We start from the raw sequence: 15,239 nt of genomic DNA on the forward strand, positions 1-15,239 counted from the left end.
TCTCTCTCTCACACACACACACACACACACACACACACACACACACACACACACACACACACACACACACACACACACACACACACACATACACACACAGACAGACAGACAGACAGACACGCAGTCACGCACGCACGCACGCATATACGCACGCACACGCACACATAGACAGTCACAGTATAAAACATGTTATCACACAGTGACATATAGGCCTACTCTGAAATGAAAACATTGCTGCAGGAAGACTGACGGTTATTGTGCTAAAGGTCAAGTCACTCTCTGGGACTGGGCACTCTCTGGGTCCTGCGTGACCTTGTCTAAGTGACCCCCCCCCCCCTCCCACACACACGCACACGCACACACACACACACACACACACACACACACACACACACACACACACACACACACACACACACACACGTGCACATGCACCATATGACACATGGTCACTCTCTTCATACAGACACAGTAAAATAATCAGTGCCTGTTCATTTAACTCTGAGAATGTGCAAATGCAGCCAAATGCTATAGCCTGGCATGGCCTAATATCACTGCGTAGATATTAGTCTGGAATCTCTGTGTGGAACCTGCATTTCCGAGGAGCAAATTAAAAAAATGTCTCTGGTGATAAACCCACCCCAAATTTGCATACTGGGCCCTATCTGGTCCCTCACAACTTCGGAGGGAGAGAAATCCAATCTCTATTGAGAGGGGCCAGACCTAATCTGCCAAGGGCATTTTTTTGTTGTTGCAATGGCAGGTTTGTCTGGAACCAGGCTAGCCAAATGCACCCTTTGCGGGTCCATTTGGTTACATTCAGTAACATTCTCAGAGTTACAAACGGATCATTGACTGACTCCACATGTGTGAAGAAGAGGGGACTACAGTCCCACCCAGCCAGGCTCGGCTCCCATAGCCATCTTCATCATGAGCTTGCCTTGCATGATGCGACACATGCGACAAAAATGACTAACCCACCCCTCTCTGTCACCGCGTCGGCAGGGGTTACAGAGGACGCGCGGGCACGAGCGAAGCGCGCGCCGCGGTGCTGGCTGCTGCTGAGGAGAGTGAGCGTTTTGATTGACGCAGCGACCCGTCCAGTAAGGCGAGGATACAGCTCTGGTCCATTGCGTTAGAAGGATTTCTCCTTAACGCTATGTTACTTTCGAGCCGTTGCCCGGACACCCCCGTTAGCGCAAGCTGCGCAGCCTCTCGTCTGTGGTAAAAAATAAAAAATACACTTTTGCTACTGACCAAAACAAAGACGGTTTTAAGATGTTGAAAGCCTACTTTCCTTAGTGGGAACACTCTCGGAGCCCCCCACCTCACGTCTAAAATACACTGTTTGGCCAGAAAATAAAATGTTTCACCGGAAGGAAAAAAACTCAATCGAATTTGTCTATTCATAATATCTGTAGGGGGCGCAGTGGAGAAACAAAAAATGTTTTCCTTCCGGTGAAATATTTTATTTTCTGGCCAAACCGTGTATTTTAGACGTGAGGTGGGGAGCTCAGAGTGTTCCCACTAAGGAAAGTAGGCTTCCAACATCTTAAAACCGACTTTGTTTTGGCGAGTAGCGAAAGTGTAGTTTTTATTTTGATTACAGACGAGAGGCTGCGCAGCCTGCGCTGCTGGGGGTGTTTGGGCAACGGCTACAAAGTAACATAGCTTTAAGGAGAACTCCTTCTTAAAGCTATGGACCAGAGCCAGCGAGGATGATGCTCCGAGGATCGCCTATAAATGCCATCGCAGCCAATCGGCGGACGCGTTAGGGCGGTCTTTATGCAAATGCGTTGGCGGAGGGGGACAGCAGCGGTTCATTCGTTTTTTCAGCCAGAGTGCGAAAGGCAGCAACTTCTGTTCTTCTGAGGGTTTATTATTACATGAGTGCTGTGTGTGTTTGCCCCAAACTTTGCGCTGAGAAGAAGATCCCCGAGGGAAGAAGCGCACCCGTCTTTTGTTGCAGCATAAAGGATCTAGCTTTTTACCTCCAGGACATTTCAGGGTAAGGAGCGATTTGTTTTCATGTGAACTCATACAGTATGGGGACTAATATGCACTAAAGACTATATATAGCTCAATGCTGTTAATGAGTATAGACACCTGTCAAACAATGTTAGACACCCTTTTTTACTTTTTCCATCTTGCAATGGAATGGAATGGAAACAGGATGGTGATCATTGGGGACAGAGGTTAGAAACACATGTAAACAGATAGATACAGATCAACATGAGCTACTTCTCTCATCCATATTAAGAATAAGCCTTCGCACAGGTGCAGTTATATTATAGCAACAGTAGAATGTATTTTTGGTGATCACTTTCGTACGCGCGCTCTTGGGCTACGCTACTGGCATGGATGTGTGATTATCGATTAAAGGTAGCGAGTAGATCGATCATAGAAGTAGCGTATGGCTGATCATACGTGCGTAAACATACAGTAGGCCTGGATGTTGGCTCAATGAGGATCTGTGGCGCTCCTGGGAGGACGGTGGAGAAACGTCCTTTCATGCTCAGGAAAACAGTAATTAACAGTGGTGGAAAAAGTACTTTTTTTTTTTTTACTTAAGTAAAAGTATCAATATTGCAATTTAGAAATAGGCTACTCTGTTACAAGTAGGCTAAATGTCCGGAATTCAAAATGTACTTGAGTAAAAGTACAAAAGTATTGGTATCAAAAAAACTTAAAGTATAGGACGTAGGCCTACTTGTTATGCAAAATGTCACATTTCACAAGTTGTATAAAATGTTTAAAATTCTTTTGAAAATAGTAGATGGATGCATTGTAGATCGGCTATTTTAAAATGGCCGAAATGTATAGGGCTGAAGTGGTTAATGTATGTTTTGTAATAATAATCAAAATCTACAAAGTAACTACTAAAGTTTTCAAATAATTGTAGTGGAGCAAAAGTAGCCTATATATTTGCCTCTGAGATGTAGGCTATTTTTACTTGTGGAGCTACAAGTAAAAGTAGCCTACTGAAAATTGGAAATACTCCAGCAAAGTAAAAAATACCTCAAAATTGTACACAAGTACAGTACTTGAGTTATGTACTTAGTTAATTTACACCACTGGTTATTAACCTATAGAATAAGGCCTATAGGCTACCTGCACGTGCACCGTGACCTATTCCTGACAGGTATTCCAACCACATTGTTTCTTTTTTAGGCCACAAGTGCAATTAAACACGTTTACTCATGCGCGCATGTGCGTGCGAGCGAGCACGCGCCCGGGGTGTGAATTTAAATTGTAATGTTTTGTTAGTCGATGCGTCCTTACTGTTGCAATGAATACTAAATATAGTTGAGGTCAAGACATCAATTAGATCATCAGAATATCTGAGGCCCTATCTGTGTGTGTGTGTGTGTGTGTGTGTGTGTGTGTGTGTGTGTGTGTGTGTGTGTGTGTGTGTGTGTGTGTGTGTGTGTGTGTTTGTGTGTAAGAGAGAATCTTTGAATGTGTGTAGCTTCATCTTCAAGCCTAGAATGCCTTATCAATGCCGCAAATTGTTATTGAAATCATAGCCTCTTGTTATTGCAGAGAACTACAGAAGTTTAAAGTGCTGATGCATCAATATAATAATAAGCCCTGCATCACCTATTTCTCTTGAAAGTCATTGCAGCTTGTTTACTGTGTACAAACAAGAGAGAGTGAGACACATGCACGCACACACTCTCACACACACACACACACACACACACACACACACACACACACACACACACACACACACACACACACACACACACACACACACACACACACACACACACACACACACACACACACACACACATACAAACAAAGAGAGAGAGAACTTTACTTTTGTTAATTCCAGTGCAGTGGATGGCATCAGGTCATGAACAATCAATGGGGCCAGCTTTATATATCTTCGGTGTTTGTTAACGATATCGATGACGACCATCATGTGACATCATGTGTGCATCACGGGGTCATATCCGATCAGATCAGAGTTGCATCAGTGAACCTGGCTCATGTGTGTGCGCACGTGTCCATAATGTGATGCAACGTTCAATGATCATTGATTTGGAAAGAAAACACACAAATCCAATCAAAACACATGCATGCGCGCGCAACCGCACACACACACACACACACACACACACACACACACACACACACACACACACACACACACACACACACACACACACACACACACACACACACACACACACACACACCCTCTCTCATATCGACATGGTAGATTGGTGGTGGCAGTGACAGCTCAGTCTGGTGCTGTGTACGTTTAGCTGCCAGACTGAACAGCAGTAGGTCATCATGAGTCTCTGAGCCGAAAGGAGATGGACTACAAGACCACAGGAATCTGTCAACAATGCACAGTCAAAATGAGAACTTCACTGTTCCCTTACTATTTCGCTTAGACATCTCATCGTGGACTTAGCCATAACCCACGTACAGTAGCATCAGCATCATCATCATCAGCAGCAGCAGCATCAGGAAGACAGGAATATTGGAATAATGTAACACCTTGATCTGTACACATACTGTAGTTACAGTAATTAGATTTCAAGCCTGATCTGAAAGTTGCTTGGCATATAAAATGACTGAATGTAAGACTCTGTGTTCTACTGCCACATTATTCAACTGAAAACAAGGCTCTACAGGATATATACATATAGTAATAATTTCAATGAAGCTAGATCAGTCACCCTTTAATCCCACCAGTGTCATAAGCTGTCAGCTTATCCTATAGTTCCATGTATGTACTGCATGTATGTACCACAGGAGGTGGAAAGTATAGTGAAAGGGCTAATTGATGTGAGTCACACAGCACGGAATGGGAACACACACACACACACACACACACACACACACACACGCGCACACACACGCACACACACACACACACACACACACACACACACACACACACACACACACACACACACACACACACACACACACACACACACACACACACACACACACACACACACACAGCTGCTGCTTCCTGTTCCATGGAAATACCTATTGATCTATATGCTGTATTGTACAATACATGTTGGTATAGAACAGCAGGCCCATGGTGTGTTCCGTGTGTGTGTGTGTGTGTGTGTGTGTGTGTGTGTGTGTGTGTGTGTGTGTGTGTGTGTGTGTGTGTGTGTGTGTGTGTGTGTGTGTGTGTGTGTGTGTGTGTGTGTTTACACTCTTAGAGTAGGGCTATCCCGGACAAAATATTTTTTTTGTTGCCTAAGAGGGCAGCCATGAAATGAACACTGGATTTAAACGGTAGCCTGAATTTCTTCCGCAATGTTTTAATTCTTAAATGTATGTTCCAGAGTATGACGGTGCCGCACGCCGAAAATAGCCAACCTACAAGTTCACAACACTTTGCATCTGCAACGCGTGGTGAGCTTGTAGGCCGTTTTGTCTCGTCTTTGGTCTGAACTACTGTATAGGCTTCAGGGTAGTCGTGTATCTGGGCTCATGTGAATTTTATGATCTCAGTTCTGTATTTCTGTGTTTCACTATTCACAACATGTATGACGGCAGGGGTCTCTCTCACCACCCTTTATGTACCTGTCTCACTCTCTCCATCTCTCTCACCACCCTTTATGTACCTGTCTCACTCTCTCCCTCTCCCTCCCCCTCTCTCTCTCTCTCTCTCTCTCTCTGTCTCTCTCTCCCCCCACCCTTTATGGTCTCACTCTCTCCACCCTTTATGTATCCGTATCTCTCCATCTCTCTTACCACCCTTTATGTACCTGTCTCTCTCTCTCCATCTCTCTCACCATCCTTTATGTACCTGTCTCTCTCTCTCTCTCTTTATGTCTCTCTCTCCATCCCTATGTCCCCCTAGCTGTTCCCATCCATTTTGTTGAGCAACAAAAGCCTGTAAGCCAGGTGTTCTGTGTCTCTGCCATGCACCACTGGGTAAGTGAGTGAGTGTGCGTGCGTGTGTCTGTGCGTGCGTGCGCCTGTGCGTGCGAGTGTCGGTGCGTGCGTGTAGCGAGATGGCACTTGCGCTGAATGCGTCTGTCCCTGACTGATTCATGGATTCATTCACATTACATGCTTTATTACACAAAGAGACGGATGTCTTGATATCAGGACGTGTGCATCTGCCTGCACACACACACACACACACACACACAGACACACACACAACCCGGACACACCACACACACACACACACACACACACACACACACACACACACAGGCAGCTCCCATGAGTTCCTGAATTGGCCACTATAGTCATTGAGCAACAATAAAGGAATGTTGAGTGGCAAACTGTATCATCTTTTAACTGCCCTGTAGTTATCAATAACCGTGTATAGATAGTCGATACTTTAGTTATCTATAACCGTGTAGTGAGTCCATACTGTAGTTATCTATAACCGTGTAGTGAGTCCATACTGTAGTTATCTATAACCGCGTAGAGTCCATGAAATCATAGGCTTAAACGCAACCTTGACAGGTGTGTTCAGTTTTCAAAGACCTTTCATTTGATGTATGTATACGTCTATATTGGACATTTACTTGGCTGCACACAGGCAGTGCACACAGTGCACACAGACAGAGCCACACACAGACAGAGACACACACACACAACCCGAGCACGATTTCATAGTAAGCTCCACTTGCGCGGAGGCTAGGTCATCATGAGTCTCTGAGCCGAAAGGCGTGCCTCCTTCCGCTGCGTTTTCTATTCTGCGCAACTATGCAGAATAGATACCAAAACTTGTTTCACTTAGAAATGTAATCGCATTATGGTCATCACATCTTTGTGAGTTATTCAAACTAATTGATTTAAATTATTATAAAAAAAAATCGATTGAATAGCCGATCTACAAGCTTGTAGATTCCGTATTTTTCATATCATGGTATGACAAAGTTAGCCTGGTAAACCCTCCCTCCGGAAATGGAAATGAGATTTCCGGAGGGAGGGTTTACCAGGCTATGACAAAGCATAACATTTGGCTTAAGTGGTTAATCAGCATAATTGATTTAGTTGATAATAACAATGAAAGGGACTTTTTTTCCGCATTGATTCATTCATATATAAAAAAAATATTCATCCAAAAAACACGGCTGTGTTCGATTATTCGAAAAAATAAATCGATAGAATAATTGCTATAGTCGATAGTCGCAGCCCTACAACCTTTGTCAAACACCTGTAGCTGTTACAGTAGCCATGTCTCTTTTAATACCACCATGAGTTCTGCATGGATAGTTTTTGGATAATAGCCTTTCAAAAGTTATCCTTCCAAAATGATACATGGCACATAATGGGCCATGAAGGTTAATATTCAGTCTTTGATAGACATTTTGGGCAGCAGACCTGAAAATAATGAAATGGTATATTGGGTTAGACCTTCTAAATGGAAGTGAATGTGTGGAAACTATTGTATGAGATGAGTTTCAGCCATAGTTAAGCTCAAGGTGATTAGCAATAACTTCACTGAGGAAGGCATTTCTTGAAGTTACTGCATCATTGAAACGATAAAAGATCCGCCCACCAAATACTCAGAATAAAAGGATTTTTAATTTGCAAAAGTGGTATCAGTTCGAACCAAGCAGGCTCTTTCTCGGACATGATAATTACTGCATCCTTATCATGAAACAAATTGCATGAAGGGTTATTTTTTTAATTGCCTGTCTGTAGCCTACCCATTATGACCGGGAATGCATCTGTGTCATTTTAGATTTGAGCTATTTTCAATCATTTTAACCATTATTGTATGCTTTGGCTACAGCAGATATACAAGCTCATAGCTATGAGCTTCTATATCTGCTATTATTAAAACATCGTACAAATTTGTGCAAATCTTTGAATATTTATATTTTTCAAAGCGAACATTTTTAACTCATATCTTTGCTTCTGGGGGTCCCTGGAACAAAATATGTTGAGATGGGGGTTGGCGGCTAAACACATATAATTTTGGGTGGTCCTTGACATGAAAAAGTTCGGGAAAAAAAAGGTCTTAATGGGTTAAAGCATAATTTGGTCAAACCTTTACACCTACACTTCTACAGTATGTTACAATAAACACAGAAGAGAGATGATAATGCAAGGTAAACAGTTAGGCTCTGAACATGTAGCCTCAACAACCTGGGCTGAGTCTGACTCTGAAGGACACTGTCCTTTAAGGTACTTTTATTTATATATTTAAGTTGGAATGATATCCTGCAGTGCAGACAGAACAACATACGCGGTTCAGCATTGTATCAATGAAGGACAGTTCCGTGAGTGCTGGTATTCTCTTATAGAGATTTATTGTAATTTATCTATTCTGTCTCAAATAAATCACAAAAATGTAATTCTGTGAGATTCACATACAGAGTACAATGTACTGTATTAATGGATATTTTTGGGGACAGTCAGTTAATCCCCATTATGTTAGTCCCATTACACGCAAAGGAATGGAAATATTTATCCTTTTTACAGGTGTACACATATCTGTTCATGTATATGGGCATTGTGGGAGATGGCGCCAATGTGTGTGGCCCGCCGTCTGATCAATCTGGTCAGTTATGTTTATGGTCACTGATAACTCATTGATGATGACTGTGCCATGTAAATGGAGAACCTTATTTTTCAGGGTTGGGGTCCGGGAGGTTACTCCTATAGTAAATGCAAACATACTATAAATACATTTTAATTCATACAGAGAACATTGTATAGCCTGGGACAACAAATAACAGAAATAAAACAATTATTCACCAACACAATAATGTTTGTTTTTCACTTTCTACCGAGAAACAATACAAATAATGCACACATTGCACAGTGGACAGGCTACGTCAATAGCCAGAGGCTATGGCCATTTGCGGGTAGGGATGGGATGATTATGGACTTTGATGGTACGATTACAGTGAGAGAAATAAATGCTCAAATAATAATGAGCATTTGTAAATGAGTCGTTTTATTATATTTCTTGGCTTTTGTTTTTACTGTTGCTGGCTTTCAAATACAGTAATGTAGTAGCCAAACTGCAGTAGCCAATCATACATACAATATGATAAATGCAAATAAATAAAAAGTGTATCTTTGGAAGTAAATATTACATATTTTGACATATTACGGGGACGGGGCTGTGCGTTCCAGCCTGGCATTTGTCCAATGCTTCGCTCATGCTACACAAGTTATAACTGCTGACAGTGAACAGACTTTGCTATGGATGTACTGTATGTGTGAGTGTGTGTGTGTGTGTGTGTGTGAGAGCGAGAGAGAAAGACAGAGAGAGAGAGAGAGAGAGAGAGAGAGAGAGAGAGAGAGAGAGAGAGAGAGAGAGAGAGAGAGGCAGAGGATGACATGGACATACTTGTTATGAAAACAGCTGGATCTCTGAATCACATAAACAGACAAATAGTGCTCAATCAAGGATTCTGTTTGTGTGTACACATGTGCGTACTGTATGTGGGTGCACATGCATTTGTGCATGTGGGTACACAACGTGTATTTCTGCGCATGTCTGTCTGTCTGTCTGTCTGTCTGTCTGTCTGTCTGCACTGCAAAAAATGGCCAAATTAAAACAAGCAAAATATTTTTAAATTGAGACATATTTCTTTATATCAAGCAAAAAAAACTGCCAATGGGGTAAGCATTTTTTTCTATACTAGAATTCTTAAAACTAGAAACAAAGTCTAGCCACTGAAAGAGCATACTGGTGCTTAAAACTAGACAAAAATGCCTACATCTAAAGCAAGTTCTGCTTAATACAAGCAATGAATACTTTGTTATTTAAGAAAGATATGCTTAAATGTGGTATTTTTGTTCTCTTTATTAAGCCGATTCTGAGGATTTTTTCCTTAAATCTGAGAATAATAATAAGCCCCAAAACTCTTACAATAAGAAGCAATTCCTTCAAAATAATAGAATGAAAAGTCTTAAATTAAGACACCAGAAGCATTCTTATTTTCAGCATTTATTTTCTTTTATAAAGCAGCTCAGGCCCACATGCTATAAAATAGTGGTTCTCAAAGTGGGGTCCACGCAGGGACCCCCAGGAGTCCATGAAAGGATTTGAGGAGGTCCTGCTGAACATTTGTTGACATAGCCTCAATGTCAGTTTTACTACTTTAACCCATGATATAATTTTAACAACCCAAATTGTGTATGGGGAGGCCCAGCGGCACAGATTATTTTCAGAGGGGGGTCCAAAGCCAAATATTAATTTGGGGATCCTGGACTGGAATAAGTTTGAGAACCACTGCAAAGTTGGGCAGGGGGAGGACTTCACACTTTACACAGCAGACACTCAAGTCTGGACACTCAACTGGAAACATTCAATTCTAAAAACCATCCAGCGTGACAATACAATGTATATATAAAGTGCTTTGAGGGAGAAGCATAACTGATCCTTACTTCACAGGGTCCATCAGTTGAAGAATAATTGTTACCAAGACGTCTTGGCGGTAATAAAGCAGTACCAAGCTCTGTTGGTGACTAACCTGAGTAATCAACTAACCGTATTACAGCAACATCAAGGAACTGAACTGGTGGCGTTTGGTCTTTTTCTATGAGTCATGTTCCACTTGGGGTATGTGAGGTGAACGGTGTAATCACTCGCCATGAGATACATCATGCTGGCATAGGTGTCCTCTTTTGGGGGGAGCACGGTGGCGCAGTTGGTAGTGCTGTCGCCTCACAGCTAGAAGGTCCTGGGTTCGATTCCCGCAGTTGATGCTGTGGGCGTGTCCTCTCCTCCGAGTCATCAGTGCCCACCCCCTAGGTGGGGTTGGCGAAGGGGCCTTTCTGTGTGGAGTTTGCATGTTCTCCCCGTGTCTCCTAGGGTAGGTACCCTCACAAAAACATGTAGTAATCCTGGTCACAATACTGCCTCCCCCTGGATAAAAAAGGTGTCATCTTTTGGGAAGGTCAATACAGGCATGGCTCCAATGGCATGTGCAGATGGTTTCACAGACGGCAGGGCTGAGTGGAGTGGTCTTGCCTGAAGAAAGGTGTTGGGGTCTTCTGCAGACTGACACAAACACAAACAGAAAAAACAAAAAAATATCACAAAAAATGTATGCGTTGCATTCTGAATCTTATAGTCAAATATGAAAATTGACATATATGCACATTTCTTACCTCAAGGATGTGAGCAGAGCATGTATGTCCTAACTTCATGTGGTGGAGACATGTCAGGCGGGCTGCAAAGTTAAAAACATTAATTTACAGCAGCCAGTTATTTAAACAAGCGTATACTTTCATGAGATACTCCGTCAGAAACAGTAATTACTGTACCTTTGTCCAGCTGCTTAAGGTCCCACAGCGGATCACTTTGGGTACAAAGTAGGAGTTCCGTCAATCGAGGATTCGTCAGAGTTCATCCTATGACACAGACAGATAAAGAGAGAGAGCAGGTCAGTTCACATTCCTCCAACGAGGATCTACCGGTGTTCATCCATAACTAGAGAGAGATCACAGAGAGACAACATTTTTGTGCCATCAGGATACAAAAAAATCACAAACACATAACATAAATACAAAATACATACAAACTGGAAAAGGCCACCAGTCATGATTCAAGAGGCATCACATTACATTGTATGCACAGAACTGAGATGGGGCCTGTTTGTTCAGGAGTCCTATAGGGACAAATGATCTTGAAGCCCTAGCCTGCAACATTGGCACTGTGTACCGTCGTCCTGATGGTAAAAGGTGGTATTGACTGTATAACGGGTGCGTTCTATCCCAAGCAATAGCTCTCCCCTTCCTAAGCACCCGGGTCTCATACATTGCTGCTATACTCTCATGTCGTACCCCAGCTATCTTGCTGGATACATTGATGATTTTATGGAGTTTGTTCTTATTAACCAATGATAGTGAGCCATACCAGGAAACAAAACAGAAAGTCAGTGCACTCTCCACGAAGGATCGATGGAAGAGCACCATTACACTTTTTTGCACATTATACGGTCTCAGTCTGTGCATAAAATGCAGCCTCTGCTGACCTTTCTTATAGATGGCATTAGTGTAGGAATTCCATGTCAGCTTGGAATCAATCGTTGTACCCAAATACTTGTATTCGTCAACAGTCGCCACCCCATCCCCATCAATAACTATTTGCTGGTGTGCATCATGAGCACTAGTCCTACAATAAAATATACTTAGTGTTCTTAATATTCAACTGACTGAAGGAAGCACATGCAGGCCTACTTCAAAGGAATACATTTGCTTACATGTTCCAGTTCTCTGAAGCAGGGGTCAATGAGTCAATGAAGGCCCATCTGGGTTGTTATTCAAGGTCCAAGACCTGGGAAACATCCTTCTTGTTGGGTCTGGTCTTAGGCTCTCAGTTGACTCTGCCAGACTGCCAGAAAACATAACAAAAATAAACAATTACAATTTAAAAGTGTAACCTGGCATTACGTTTCTAATAGCAGAAACTGAAGTGTGTCAGATGTTTGTCATTTGTCTGCCAGGTATCAGTGGTGTGTTAACATGAGTAGTAGCTTACTCACTTAGCTCCACTGGCTGCATATCTGTCCTGCAACATTGTAGTGCTCTATGAGGTAAGGGATAAAAGGATAATATACATTAGAAACAATGTTTGGTAATGTCTAGACGCCAATTAGAAATAACTAAGTAATAGTAAAAAAAGGAATTAAACAAATAACCACTGGCAACCACTGGCATAAATGAGGCTAGACAAGACAGTAGCAAAGGGCCTTGCAGTCAAGACAAACAGCCAAATATACAAACAACATAAGCCACAATCTATAATACAAATTACTACTACTACTAATAATAATAGTCTGTTTTCAACCTGGTGTCCCTATTTTGGACAACATTCTCAATAATGGCCAGCCTACACCCTCACAACGTGCCACTGTCTAACCCTACCGCATTAATTGTTGGTACAATGATAATTCGGGACCCCCAGGGGTCCTCGAGGGAGATCCAGGGGGTACCGAGCTAAATGATGGATAGTTAGGAACCAAATTGACCCTTATGGCTTATGGTTAAATTAACATAGATTTTACAATATAAATTGGGGTCCCGGAGATAGAAATGCCATTAAATAGGGGTCCGTAGCCTAATGCATGTCAAACTGGGGGTCCTTGAAATTAAAAGAATCACTGCTAGAGACGTAAAAATCTTCTCTTATGGGACTCCCTAGCTGGCATATCTTTTCAAATGGGGGTCCGCGGGCTTGTGAAAATAGCAGATCTACAAGCTCACAATCGCGAGGCGTTGTGATGTGAGCTTGTAGATCTTCTATTTTCACAATGTGCGCCTATTTCTTAGGTAATATTTGACAATGTGGCCAATGTTTGACCATGTTTTGTAGTATTGTTTGTTGTGTGTCCATTTATATTTTAGAGCAGTGGTTTTCAACCTTTTTCGCATCAAGGACCCCCAAATTGACAAATATTAGCCCTGGGACCCCCATTTGAAAATATATGCCAGGGACTCAACCATTTAGATTTTTTAGGGGGTCCCAATCTACACTGTATCACCATCATCAGTGTTCATTTAACTCTGAGAGTGTACAAATGGAACCAAATGGACCCTAACGGGTCCATTTGGTTCCATTTGTACACTCAGAGTTACAGACATATAAGGGTCAATTTGGTTGCTAACTATTCATTTGCCTGGGGACCCCCTGGAACCCCCTCAAGGACCACTGGTGGTCCCCGGACCACTGGTTGAAAGCCCCTGTTTTAGAGGGATTAAAAAGGTCTTATAAGTTCTTAAGTTGTCTCTTTATAAATGTGCAGATACCCTGTATAGTGTATGCACTTACACTGTATGTTGGTTTGTTTACTGTTGAGTGAGAAAAACATTAAGATAATCTTCTTGGGACCCCCAGTTTGGTAACCACTGCCCTAGGCCAGTTTAGCTTTTCTAACCCACAGGGGTGCAACATTTAATTGAATACATTTATTATAAATAATATTCTTATAAAAGCGATTTTCTGAACATCTACAAGATCACAAAGCATGTTGGCAGCTTGTAGATGAACATTTTTTAAACATTTTTTAAACAACACAGTTGTATGACAAACATAAAATATGGCTAAAGTAAAGTAGTAAATAGATGCTTTAAACCAGAGGGCTTCAACGTTTTCCAAAGACCCCTAGCTGAGAGAGAGATGGAGCAGGGACCCCCTCTATATTGTATAAAATTGTATTTCAGATTAAACTTTTTTTTCAACTTGGTCTGCTCTTTTTACCCCCTCTAGACCAAACCTTTTTGCCAAAAATAGCCGATCTACAAGCTCACTGTGAGCTTGTAGATCTGCTATTTTTCTAGATCTGCTATTTTTGGTTACCCTCAGAAAAGGGATGCTAGGGTTCAAGTGGTTAATGTAAAAAATAAATATATAACACACACACAGATTTGGCGGCCCCTGGGTAGTAACTCTGAGGACCCCCTGTTGAAGACCCCTGCTTTAAACATCACTTGGATACAATAATATTGTAATTGTGTGTAAATACGTTTGTACCGAACACTAGTTTCAACATGGCGGAGTCCAGCGGGCCGTGTCTCTGGGGTAAACAAAGAAGGACGAGAGTCCCTCGCTAACTTCGCTAAATAAATCGATGACATAAACTTAAGCAACAAAAGTATGAGGAATATGACAAAAGACAACGTTTGCTAAATATATAGTATATACAGTGAACGTTAACTTACCTTAGCATAACAACTCTGAATGAATGAACGGAGCAGACTAGAGCTGCAGAAAAACAACAAGACCGTTCTTCTCTTCCTGTTTCTTACGCGCGCTTCTCCAGTGATCAACTGCGTATGTGTAGTGCGGTCAGTGTTGCCAGATTCTGTGAGAGAAACAAGCAACCAGGTCTAGGAAAACCAGCCCAAAACCAGCCCAAAAGAAGCGACTATGGGCAACATGAGCACTTTAACACATACATCAGCTATTTGAAAATAGCAGATCTACAAGCTCACAACGCGTCGCGATGCGACGCGTTGTGAGCTTGTAGATCGGCTATTTTCAAATAAAATCTTGCAGGGAAATTATAATGAGCAGATCTGGCAACCCTGAGTGCGGTTCTAGGTTTGGGCGGATACGGAAACGGTGCATGGTATACGCCCCGTATACCATTCAAAGCCCTTTGAATTGTATACAGGATACAGTCATAGAGTTAGGAGGATGCAGTAGACAGACCCTACATCTGATTGGACTGAACAGGAGCGAGGCTTTCCCCATTGATTATAATGAAAATTCAGACAATACAGCCTTACTTAGCAGGACCAAAAGCACACACACAAAACGT

The 15,239-nt window shown here is 42.2% G+C and overlaps 1 protein-coding gene and 1 long non-coding RNA gene across 2 annotated transcripts in view; one reads left to right on the forward strand and one right to left on the reverse strand.

Moving 5' to 3' along the window:
- Positions 1 to 1,885: 1,885 nt before the first annotated feature.
- Positions 1,886 to 15,239, forward strand: part of LOC311061428 (visinin-like protein 1) — a gene marked incomplete at its 3' end in the record, with an annotated part of 29,723 nt that continues 16,369 nt past the window's right edge. The window contains exon 1 of the mRNA XM_084080070.1: positions 1,886 to 2,008. The remainder of the gene's footprint in view (positions 2,009 to 15,239) is intronic.
- Positions 9,904 to 14,716, reverse strand: LOC311062034. Its single transcript, XR_014602450.1, has 6 exons — positions 14,638 to 14,716; positions 12,462 to 12,505; positions 12,180 to 12,310; positions 11,242 to 11,328; positions 11,086 to 11,147; positions 9,904 to 10,975 (listed from the first exon to the last, which is right to left on the reverse strand). It is a non-coding gene; the product is annotated as an uncharacterized lncRNA (long non-coding RNA).

Source organism: Gymnoscopelus microlampas, assembly GCF_963454915.1.
Source record: "Gymnoscopelus microlampas genome assembly, chromosome: 15".
NCBI lineage: Eukaryota > Metazoa > Chordata > Actinopteri > Myctophiformes > Myctophidae > Gymnoscopelus > Gymnoscopelus microlampas.